Below are 11,361 nucleotides of genomic sequence, written 5' to 3'. Positions count from 1 at the left end.
CATACGTATAGACATTTCTGTATATGTGCCCTTAGAAACCAACACGGCTAAAAATACCCCCACCCCATACCTCATTTCTTTGTTTTCTGTAGGTCCCTTGTTCTGACTTTACAGCTCAGAAGACTGGAAATTGCTGTCAGAATGGAGTGACCTGTGGCCATGGGCAGCGGGGGGACCAGAGAGGACAGGCTCTGTCTGGGAGACGGGGAGGAACAGGCCCAACCCCAGCTCTAAAGTCAGTGTGCTGTGATGTCCTGGGATCCCCTTCTCCTTGCGAGACCTCAGTGTCTCTCAACTGAAGGAGGAATTGAACTTGATGATCTCAGGCTTGCTCTTCATTCATTGGTGAAGTGCAACGGTAGTCGTCAGAAAAGTTGACACAGATACTCCAGGACCATCGATTCCTGAGCATTCATTCATTTAACAAATATTTATTGAGCACTTACTAGCTGTCCGATAAAAATCTCTACCCTTAGGGAACTTACATTCTAGTTAAGGGAGGCAAATAATAAACAAAATAAAGAAATCAAATGCATAGTATATTTGATGGTGATAAGTGTCAAGGAGAAAAATAAAGTAAAAAGCGGGGGACAGGGAATGGAGAGAGGTGCAACTTTAATTAAGGAGTGAGGGAAGACTTTTCTGAAAAGGTGGTATTTGCATAAAGACATAGAGTGAGCTGTGCCCCGGAAGAGACACCTGGGGGAAGTGGCCCTAGCAAAGGAGATGCAAATGCAAGGCCTCAGGTGGCAGGGTGCCTGGTGTGTTTGAGGCTGAAGTGGAGTCGGCAGGAGCTCAGATGAGGGGCCACCGGAGGGCTTTGAGCTGAGGCGGAACCTCAGCTGTCTCTTTTCTTCACAGGATATTCTGGCTGCTGAGTTAGTTCATAATAGACTGCAGGGCACAAGGGTGGAAGCAGAAAGACTATTAAGGAGATTGTTGCAAACCAAACAAGGGCCGGTGGTGGCTTGGAGCAGGGAGGGGGCGAGATGGGGAGAAGTGGTCAGAATCCATATGTATGTGGAGGCGTTTGCTGATGGACCGAGCATGAGTTTGAGAGACACAGAAGCCAAGAGTGACTCCAAGGGTTCTGGCTTGAGCAATGATGGAATTGACACGAACTCAAATGGAGACAACTGTGGGAGGAGGAAAGATGAGGCACTGAGTCTGGAACCCGTGAGGAGAGAGACGCCTATTACACATCCCAGTGGAGGAGTTGAGTGGGACATTGAATCGATGAGTCTGGAGTTCAGGAGAAAGTCTGGGCTGGAGAGGCACATTTCAGAGCGGTCAGCAGGTACCTATACTGTATGGCACATAAAGCCACTGGCCTGGGTGACCCCAAGATGGCGCGCCAACATTTAGAGATTGGGAAATGAGAAGAAACCAGCAAAGGGGACAGAGAAGAATCAGCCAGGAAGGCTGTGTCCATGCCGCGTCTTATAAGAACAGCTATCAGAGTTAGAGGGGAGCCTGGAGAGCCCCGCCTTTCAGGGAGGAAGAACTGAAGCCAGGACAGGGGTTGGCCATGGCTCCCTGGCTGAAACTCACGATAATAGTAAGTAGCAGGGCTGGGCTCCAATCCAAGGCTGGGAGCAGGGTAGGCTGGAATTGGTAATGGTGGTGTGACCAGAAGAGCGGTGATGTGAATGAAGGAGGCAGGCTGGGGTGGGGCGTATTGAAGAGATGGAATCAGTCGAAATTAACACCAAATTTAAAGGGTGAGGGAGAAGAGGGAGGGGGCAAAAACAGTGCTGGCATCTTGAACCTGAGTAGGGGAGGAAGGGAGCGCTTCTAAGCGAAATGGAGTCCCCCACCCTGCCTTTTCCAGCCACACCACATTCCCCAGAATCAAACCAAGCCTTGCCTCAGAGTATACAAGAAATTAGGGTAATAGAAAACCAGGGCACAGAAATAAAAGACATCACACAGGGTCTGCAAATATATATAATATATGTATTATTAAATTATATATATGCAGATAATAGTATATAATTTAACTCAGGTGACATGTCAAAGGAAAGCTGCTCTGGCTCTGGCTTTGGACTCAAAGGGGGGCCCGTGTCCTTACTGTCGCTGTCCACAGAGGACCAGCTGGGGACATGTGAAAACCTCCTTTCCTTCCAGGAACCTTGTGGGACATTGTGAGGAAGTGTGTTTTTGTGGCAGAAACTACTCTGAGGCTGCTAGGCCTGTTTCCCTTTCCTTTTGAGATCACAGCTGCCTTCATTTCCAGTCCTTGCCCCTCCCCAGGTCCCCTGAGTTCTGGGACAGGGGCAGAGGGAGGTAGCCACTCCCAGGCCTGGCCGGCAACTTCCTCCGTGTGTTTCTTTGCCTTTCCCACTTATTTGCCAGGAGGATGTCATTGCCCAGGGTGACCTGGGACCTCTGTATGGAGAGAGGAGCATCCTCTCAGCGTGGGCTCCTGCATGCCAGGTGATCCTCCAACCAGGAACACCCCACTGGACAGCTAACTAAGTAAGGTTTTACGGTGGTAAGCCACCGAAACATGGGGTCTGGGCATGACCTTACTAACAGAACATGGAGAAGCCCTGTGGATCACAACACATTGGCCTGTAAAACATTTTGTCCTGTTCTTATTTTTAAACCTCAGATTTTCTAGTCTAGGAAGGGCCATTTGGAAGGGCCGGGAAGGCCAGCAGACGCTGGTTTGGGTTGTGCTAGAACCAAGGAGAGTTCCCAACACACCAGTCCCCAGTGCCCCCCTGAAGTGACACCCATTGTCTGCATGAAATCAGCCATCGCTCTTAGCACTGCCTGAGCCGGAGCCCAATGACCACTCCGAATAAGCCCCTCCCTCGTTGTATGGATGAGCTCACAGAAAGAGACCTGCCTGAGGTCACATGCTCCCCTCCTGGCACTGTGCACCCTGGCGACACTCATCAGTGTCACGGTGGACGAATTACTGTGCTAGACGGTTACAGTGATGGCTCCGGACCTATACACCTCCCTTTCTGTGCAGGATGGAGTCCCTGCCCACATTGGCCCTGGGCTTAACCATGTCCTCTGCTTCAGCCAGTGGAACATCAGCAAACGTGATGCAGGCAGAGGCTTGAAACGCACTTGTGCACTGGGGCTTGCTCTCTTCTGCTGCTGGCCCCCCTTCTGTTATCAGGAAGTGGGCTAGCCTATTGGAAGATGAAATCACAGGAGCAAAGACCAGTCTTCATGCTGAGTTCCCTTGGCCCAGTGGTTCTCCGCCAGAGGGTAATTTTGCCCCCCTGGGAAATATTTGACAAAGTCTAGATATACTTTTGGTTTTCCTAATTGGGAGGGGAGGTGTTACTAGAATCTAGTGGAAAGAAGCCAGGGGGCTGTTACACATCTGACAATGCACAGGACAGCCCGCCACAACACAGAATTACCCTGTCTCAAATGTCAATGGGGCTGAGTTTTACAAAGCCTACCCTCAACCAACCTGCACCCCCTGCTCCCGCCAGGTTATCTCCCACCTGGCTGCAGTCCCATGACTTACCCTAGGTGAGACCAACAAAAGAATGGCCCGTTGATCCTAGCCTAGATTGTAGCCCCACAGATTTGTGAGCTATAAGGTAGTGATGGTGTGAAGCCATTAAACGTTGGGGTGGATTTTTATGCAGCAGATACAGGATACTTGGCTAATGGTGGTCCGCTGCTGTGCGTATTTGCACATGCCCTCACTCTTTGTCACAGGAATGTACAGGTGGCTGGATCCTCAAGCATGGACGCTCAGTCTGGTAGATATTACTCGGCTTAGAGCTGTTTATCACACGTCTTCCCCCACTCCCACCCCCGCCCCATACTCCTATTACAGGCCAGTCGCTGTTCTAAGTTTTCCATCAGTATAGATTCAGTTAATCCTCACATAAGGTATTGCCCCTATTTTACAAAAGAGAAACTGAGGCTCAGATTAACTTGCAAAGGGTCACGTGGTCACTAAATAAGCCCAGAATCTGGACATCTGGCCCCGAGTCCGTGCCCTTGACCACTACTCCATGCTGTGTCCTGCCAGTGACTCTACTTCTCGGCTTCATCGTGTGCTGTCCTCTCATGGCCCAGATGCCCGCTCCTCTGCCCCCGACTGCTGCCCACTAGGATGGCTGCTCCCAGGTTGCCACAGGTCTGTGACGTGTTGTACCTTGACACAGGACTCCCAGGAGGGCCACTGTGAGCCACAGTTCCTGGGTCAGAACCCAAACTTCTTTCCAGCTGTGGGATCTTGAGCACATTTCTTAGCTTCTCTGCACCTCAGTCTCCTTCCTGGCAAAATGGGGCCCAAATAATCAGCGAAGTGCAGGACACAGGCCTAAACATTGGTGAGATGAAGTCAACTGAACGCATGAGGGTCCCCCTCCAGGAGCTCACAGCACCATGGGGGAAGGGAAACACTAAACAAACAGTAAGAAAGGGGATCAAGGACCCTTGTAAGGATTAAGCAACAACGACTGTGAAAGCATGCAAAACGTGTCTGGTGGTGGATGCCCGGCAGATAGCAGGGGAGCCTGGATTCCAGGCTGTACTGGCTGATTTCTAAGTTCATGGCTGCGACCTGGCTCTCTCTCTGGGGGCTCAGGTAGTGGAGCAGGAGGAGGGGACCCAGTAAGGTAATAGTAACTTGGAAGACCTCCAGGAAATAAAATGTTGCCTTTTTTTTTTTTCAGGAAAGGAGGAATGCTCCCTGGAATTTGAGCATTTTTCTCACTCTCGGATTACAGTTATACTGCTCCTGCCATTATGGAGCAGTGGTTCCCAGCCCACACCCCAGAATTGGATGTGTGGGTTCAAGTTCCCTGGGCAAGTGCTTAACTTCCCTTCGTCCCCGTCTCTCATCTGTCAAATGGGGATGATAAGTGACTCTAACTCATGAGGTCATTGTGAGGATCAAATTAATTATAGAATGGCACAGTGCATGCACTGTTAGCCAAGCTTTAGCTGTTTTTCCATCATTCTGCTTTGCCTGCACACACCGCCCCTCCCCCCAAAAAGGGGGTTCTCCGAATTCTAGGAATTGCGGCTGGCCAGGGACGGACACAGTCCCTGCTCAGGCTGAAGTTCACTTGTCTTTCAGGGGCCACAGAACTTTCCCTCCTGCCTTTCCCACTCCCCGTTCAGACTCATCACCTTGTTCTTTATTAGTGAGATTGTTCATTTAAAATACAAAGGGAATGTATAATCATTGTACAAGAATTAAAACACGCAGGTAAGCAAGAAGAAATTAAAATTACTTCAAATCCCACCATTCAGAGAGAACTATCGTTAACATTTTAGGGTGACTCTCGCTCCAGACTCTTCTGCATTCAATATATTTGCCTAAATAAATACGTGTATATATTTAGGCCTGTGGTCAGCATGCTCAGCCTCAGGCCCTCCTTGGAGGCCCCCTTAGGAAGGTAAGGAACCAGGGCACTGTTGGAGGCTCTGAGCCCAGCACCCTGGCAGGTTGGGGGCAGGACCTTTCTGCCTGGTACCAATGTGGTCCCCGGCCCCAGCTGGGCCTGGAGCTGCCTTCCCCCTGCTCTGCACGGAATGACCATCTTGGAGCTGTTTTTGATTCTTTTCACGGACGCAACTTGCTGTATGGGACAATTGTGTCAGAAGGAAAACCCACAAGCAGGCCCCTGGGAATGAATTTGGCCTTTCTGTGAAAAGCCACTCTCAGCCGCACCCCAGCTCCTCTTAACCCATTGGACATTGCTAATAACCAAGACACCGAACGGGTGGGGAGGGAATCCGCAGAATGGATGCAGCTCAACAACAGCTGGAGAACTTACTGGCAAATTCAAGGGTGACATTTACCCAGGCTTTCTGGACTCCTTGCAAACCCGGGGGGAGTGGAGTTTGCTTTCATTCTCTACCATAGAATTTCTCAGAAATCTTACAAATCATAATGGCTATAATTTATTGAGCACAGATTCTGTGCCAAGCTCTTGACAGAAATGATGTTTAATCCGCACCTCAGTTTTACAAGGCAGATAAGGAAATAGGGTCAGGGAAGGCAGTGGCTTGGCCCAGGGCATGCTATCAGTAAGAGAGTAAAGAGAGATTTGAACCCAGGTAATCGAACTCCAGAGTCCATGCCCTTTATTTTTGCATAAAAATTAATGTTTATATTATTGAAGGGACTTATGCCCACTGTTAAAAATCAAATGGGGCTAAAAGATAACAAAAAGCAGCGGCCCACGGCCCAACCCTCTCTGCTCCTCTGTCCTGCTCCCGAGAAGCAACCAACTCAGCAGCAGCGTTTTTCTACTCTTTACTCTAGATTTCATTTCTTATACATTTTCCCCCTTGAATAAATCAGCCCCCTACCCTCTTTCCCATTTCTTAGTTTCTTCTACTTATTGTAAGTTCCCCCGATTCCTTTAATGGATCTATCAAAGGCCTAGCAATAACTTCTTCACTACTCAGCCAGGCCGTATTATCTTCCCCATGCCCAGTCCCACTCCTTCAGGCTGGGCTCTGCCCGCCCACATTCTCTCCTCCCCCCCCCTCCATTTCCCCCTCCCCCCCTTCACTCCCCCCCCCCCCCCCAGGGACCTCCTTTTGCCATTCCCTTTGCTAGAGCCCTGTTCTTGATGTCATGGCTTCCTCCTTCATGAGGAGTGCAGTTTTTAAGTCTTGCATGTCTGAATATGTTTTTATTTTCCCTTCACATTTTGATGGATCATTTAGTTGAATATAAAATTCTGGGTTGAAAACCATTTTCCCTCAGAAGTTTGATGGCATTTCTCCCTTGTGTTCCACTCAGTGTTTCTGGGGAGAAGTCTGCTGCCCTTCTAATTTCCATTCCTTTTTCTTTCTGGGGTTTTCCAGATGTTCTCTTTATCCTTTGTGTTCTAGAATTGGATACTATGTGGTGTGAATTGTGTTTTTGCTCATTGTGCCGGGCACCTTCTATTGGATTTTTAAATTTTAGTTCTCTTATTTGAAATTTCCCAAACCTCTTTCTTTCCTGATTGTGCCTTTTTCATGGGATTCTATTTTTATGTCATATTTTCCCAAGGTTACTAATTTATAGGTTCTTTTTTAAAAATTATTTTAAGGTTTTTCTGCTTGTTATATGGTGTCTGTTCCTTCCAAGTTCCTTCTTTTCTGTTATGTGGACCTCTCTCTTTCATTTCAAATGTCTGGTGACCCTTCACATGTAAGAGCAAGGCAGGCTTAGAGTCTAGCAGATGTCACAGGAGGGTGACCAGGTGACTGGAAGGCTGTTTTACTGGGAATCCTCAAATAGTATTTTATGGAGGTCTTTTCTGAGGAGCAGGGGAGGGGTGAGAAGCAGCTCAATCTCTCCAGAGAAGAATCTTCCAAATGCCCGCCTGGAAGGGAAGTGACACCTAGCTGCTATCGGTCTGAGAGCCTACAGGGAATCTGAGGGTCCATCATTTATTAAGCTTTTAATTAATCTCCAAGTTTTCAAACTCCTACCTCACTGACACTCTCCGCTGTGACTAATGTCCTGGAGTCCACAGCATCTCCAGTTCAAGTTCTCTAGAGAATAACTTCAGATCTCTCCCATGGAAAGAGAAGCGGGGGTGGCTTCCCGTTTCGTAGCCCTGGGCTTCACTCCTGTGTCCAGTTACCTGGTACCTTTAAGCACCAACCCGTGCAGATTCTGTGGGGCTTCTTGGTCCACTTCTCATCATTTTCCTCTCTTGTATGTACATGGATTTTGGTTTTCTCCACTCCATGCAATCAGAGACTGCTCGTTTCCCCACCAGCTCATCTACAGAAATGTCTGGAAGTCTTTCCTTTGCACTGCTGTTCTCTCTTCTTGTCTTCATCCTTTTGGCTTAAGGCCTTTGTAATTCCACTATTAGTGGTTATCTAGGGAAAGGGGTGAGTGAAGTGGAATTACCAGCTATAACTGTATCAGTTATCCATTTTGCATAACACATCACCCCAAAACTTAGTGGCTTAAAACAACAACAATGTATTATTTTTCATGATGCTGTAGATAGCTTGGGTGGTTCCTCTGCTGGTTTCACCTGGGCTCACTCACGCAACTGCATCCATTTAGCAGTTGGCTGGGCTGGAAAATACAAGTTAGCCTTGTTCATATGTCTGGTGGTTGGTGCTGGCTGTTGGCTGGGGTGTCTCAGTTCTCCACTGGCCCCTCATCTTCCAATAAGATTGACCAGCTTCCTTAAAGGGTGATGTCAGGGTAATGTTCCAAAAGGTTAAAGGCAGAAGCTGCAAGGTCTGTAAGAAGTCACACAGCATCACTTCCACTGAATTCTATTGGTCAAAGCAAGTCAGTTTTCTCTTGATGGGAGGAGTGGCGAAGTCCCACTGTGGAGGGGTACGTGTATAGGGATAGGAGAAACCATTGCAGCCTTCTTTATAAAAAAATCAATGCCAGAGGGAGAAGACATAAATGCAGAGCCATCCATCACCTTTACCTAGAAGTCTTTCCAGGCTCCTTGTGTCACCCCACACCACCAGAATCTGTATCCTGGACATTAATCTAAGTTCTGCTCATCAAATGTCCATGGTCCAGGTAGTTGTAAGGACATACAGCATAACCCCACATTGAGGAGAGGAGTAGAGCTTAATAACGCTTACCAAAGCATTTAGTACAGGAGGAAGTTGGGATCAAATCCCAGTTCCACCATTTATTAGCCCTATTGCCTTAGGTATGTTACTTAGTCTCTGTGAGCCTCAGTTTCCTCACTGTAAGGTATGGTTTTGTGTATAATAAATGAATTAACACATGTAAAACCCATACTTAGCACAAAATATTTGACACAAAGCAGCATTCAATAGAGCAAATAAGTGATTTTTCCGGGAAAATATCACCTCTCTAATAACTGAACCACTGGAGATGGAATTTGAGAAAGAGTCTAATTTAAGTCCAGGCTCTTTACATAAACACCTCATGGGGCTGCTGCGAGGATCCAATGAATTAAAATAGATAAAGCACCTAGAAGAGTGCCTGGTATGTCACGTGTTCAGTAAGTGTTTGTGTAGATCCTGCGTTCTGAGGTGGAGGCACCAGCATACTGGCTTCTGACAGGGCCATTCTGATGGATGTCACCTGTCAGGTACAGGCGAACGGGGGGAGGGGTTTGCTCCACACAGTGAGGACCAGGCAGGAGAGTTAAAAGTCACTGTGTCTGCTCTGTAGGGCTCGCGCAGTCAGCTTACAGGTGTGCCTATCTCTACAGCTAGGGTTCTTAACCTGGGTTCCATGGGTCAGCTTCAGGGGGCTCAGAACTGCCTGATATTGCATGGAGCACATGGGTGTATATGCATTTTTCTGTGATCTAGAGATCACAGCTTTCGCCAAATCTTCAGAGAAGTCACTAACCCCCCAAATATTGAACATCTCGGTTCTAGACGCTTGCCCTCCTTTCCAACATGTGTGCTTCTAATGTGGTTTGGGCTGAGAAATAAAATTGAAGTAGGTCGGCAGGAGCCACGTGGGCTCTCCCACTGGGGACGAATGACATGACGGATTCCGTTTGCTGCCCAGTGGCCTGCGTTTGCGTCCAGGCTGGCCTAGCTGTTTGCAAAATTTGCATGACTGGAAAAGTGACTACTAGTGAAGTGAGCTGGTTTTCACTTTGTTCATGCTGTGGGCATGTGTACTCTCTGCCAGGCAGTCCACGTGTCCTGAACCCCCTGTGTGTGCTCCATCCTAACTCCCGGGTTGGGTACAGCAGAGAAACCCCTCACACTGCACCCAGGAGCAGACAGGGAAAGGTGAGCTTATCTGGTGACTTGCAGTGACATCTGTCTAAGAAAATCACCTGCTAGTCCTTGACTGGTTCTTCTAATACAGTCACATTTGTGACCAAAAGAGTCAACTTGTAAGGCTGGAGCTTTTCTCATGAATGAATGTGCTATTGTATCATTTTTATGGAAAAGAAACAAACCCAGCAGAGCTGTAACAGCTAAGCTAAGCCTTCTTTCCTTTGAAGTTGAATTCTTTATCATCTTCTTCTTTTGCGACTCAAGGGCAGAGAGAAGAAGGTTCACCCAAGCTCTGTGAAATATGTGCTGACGGACCCATTCCTGGGAAGGTGCTTGTTCAAAACTCTTGGAAAAGAGCTAGGGAGTGACCTAGAGCTTGACTCAAAAGCATGCTGGGTAATTTGGTGGCAAGCAGAAAGAAAATTCTGGAGCCTGTCATGCCCAGTGTGAGGTCTCCACAAATCCACCCCAACTGGAGGCTGCCTCCCGTCCCCCTTGCCCTCACCTACCCTCGTCACTGGTGCAAACCATCTGGCAGGGGCCTGGGGAGGTAGCCAGATCCAGGACAGCTGGGGGCTAGGGTTCCCAAGTGAAGCCTCTCTGCAGAAGGCCCCCTTCCCCTGTGCCTCTTAGCACAGGGATTCGGTGACTCACTCTGAATAAGGCACCATAAATTTCCTCCTACTAACACACTTGTCACTGAACCATTCCAAGAATTTGGCATTGCAAGAGACCTGGCTCAAGGCAGCAGGGCCAATAGGTAATCGTCTGTTTATAAACTGTTCCCCACCGAGGGCTGCAGAGGGCCGAGGACCACCACGTCAGTCACACATTCCTTTTTGGAGCTGGAATGATTATGCCCGCTTTACAGACGAGGGATGTAGTGACTCAGCCCCTCAGGCCCAGCTGGGACAGACCCTGCACTTCACTCCCCGCCCCCCAGCAGGCAGCCTTGGTGGCAAACAGCTGCGGTTTGAATCCGGCTATGCCACTTCCAAGCTGGGCCACTCTAGGCAGGTTTCTTAATCTCTCTAGCCTCTCCTTTCGACATCTGTGAAAGGGGGATAACACTCAACTTGAGAGGCTTTTGCAAAGATTCAGTGAACTACGTTAGGTAAAGGGCTTTCAGCACGGCGCCGGCACGGAGCAAGTGCTCATAAGTGAGGCAGCTGGTAGAACTGCCCCAGTAAGCGCCACATGCTTCCCTTCAGCAGGTGACCCCCTCACCGGGCTTACTGTTGTCCTCACCTCTGGTACTGTGTCCGGTCATTCTTCCTTTAGAATAAGAAAGGTGGCCACGCCTACATGATATCACTTACTCTCAACTAGCACTTGCAGGAGACATTGTTATCTCTAGTTGACAGGGGTAGAAACTGAGGCTGGGAGAGTTCGAGTGACTTCCCAAGACCACCACTAGGGGCGTGGCAGATCAGGGTTTGAACCTAGGTCTGACTCCAAGTTCATTCTTCAACACAACAGCTCACAGGGGAAGCCCGTGATCAAGGACCAGCTGCCATCAGGGAACTTCCGAATGCAGCCAAGTATTTTTGTCACTGCATTCTTCCCAGGCAATTCACTCTCTGGACTCTGGAGAGTTGCCAAGGAGGTGTGAGCAAGAAGGGAGAAAGAGGGCTTCCTTTGGAGGGAGCGGAGAGGCAGCCGATG

The sequence above is a fragment of the Rhinolophus sinicus genome, chromosome 11, assembly GCF_057876585.1.
Source record: "Rhinolophus sinicus isolate RSI-liver-muscle chromosome 11, RSI-T2T, whole genome shotgun sequence".
Lineage (NCBI taxonomy): Eukaryota > Metazoa > Chordata > Mammalia > Chiroptera > Rhinolophidae > Rhinolophus > Rhinolophus sinicus.
This window is presented reverse-complemented; position numbering follows the sequence as displayed.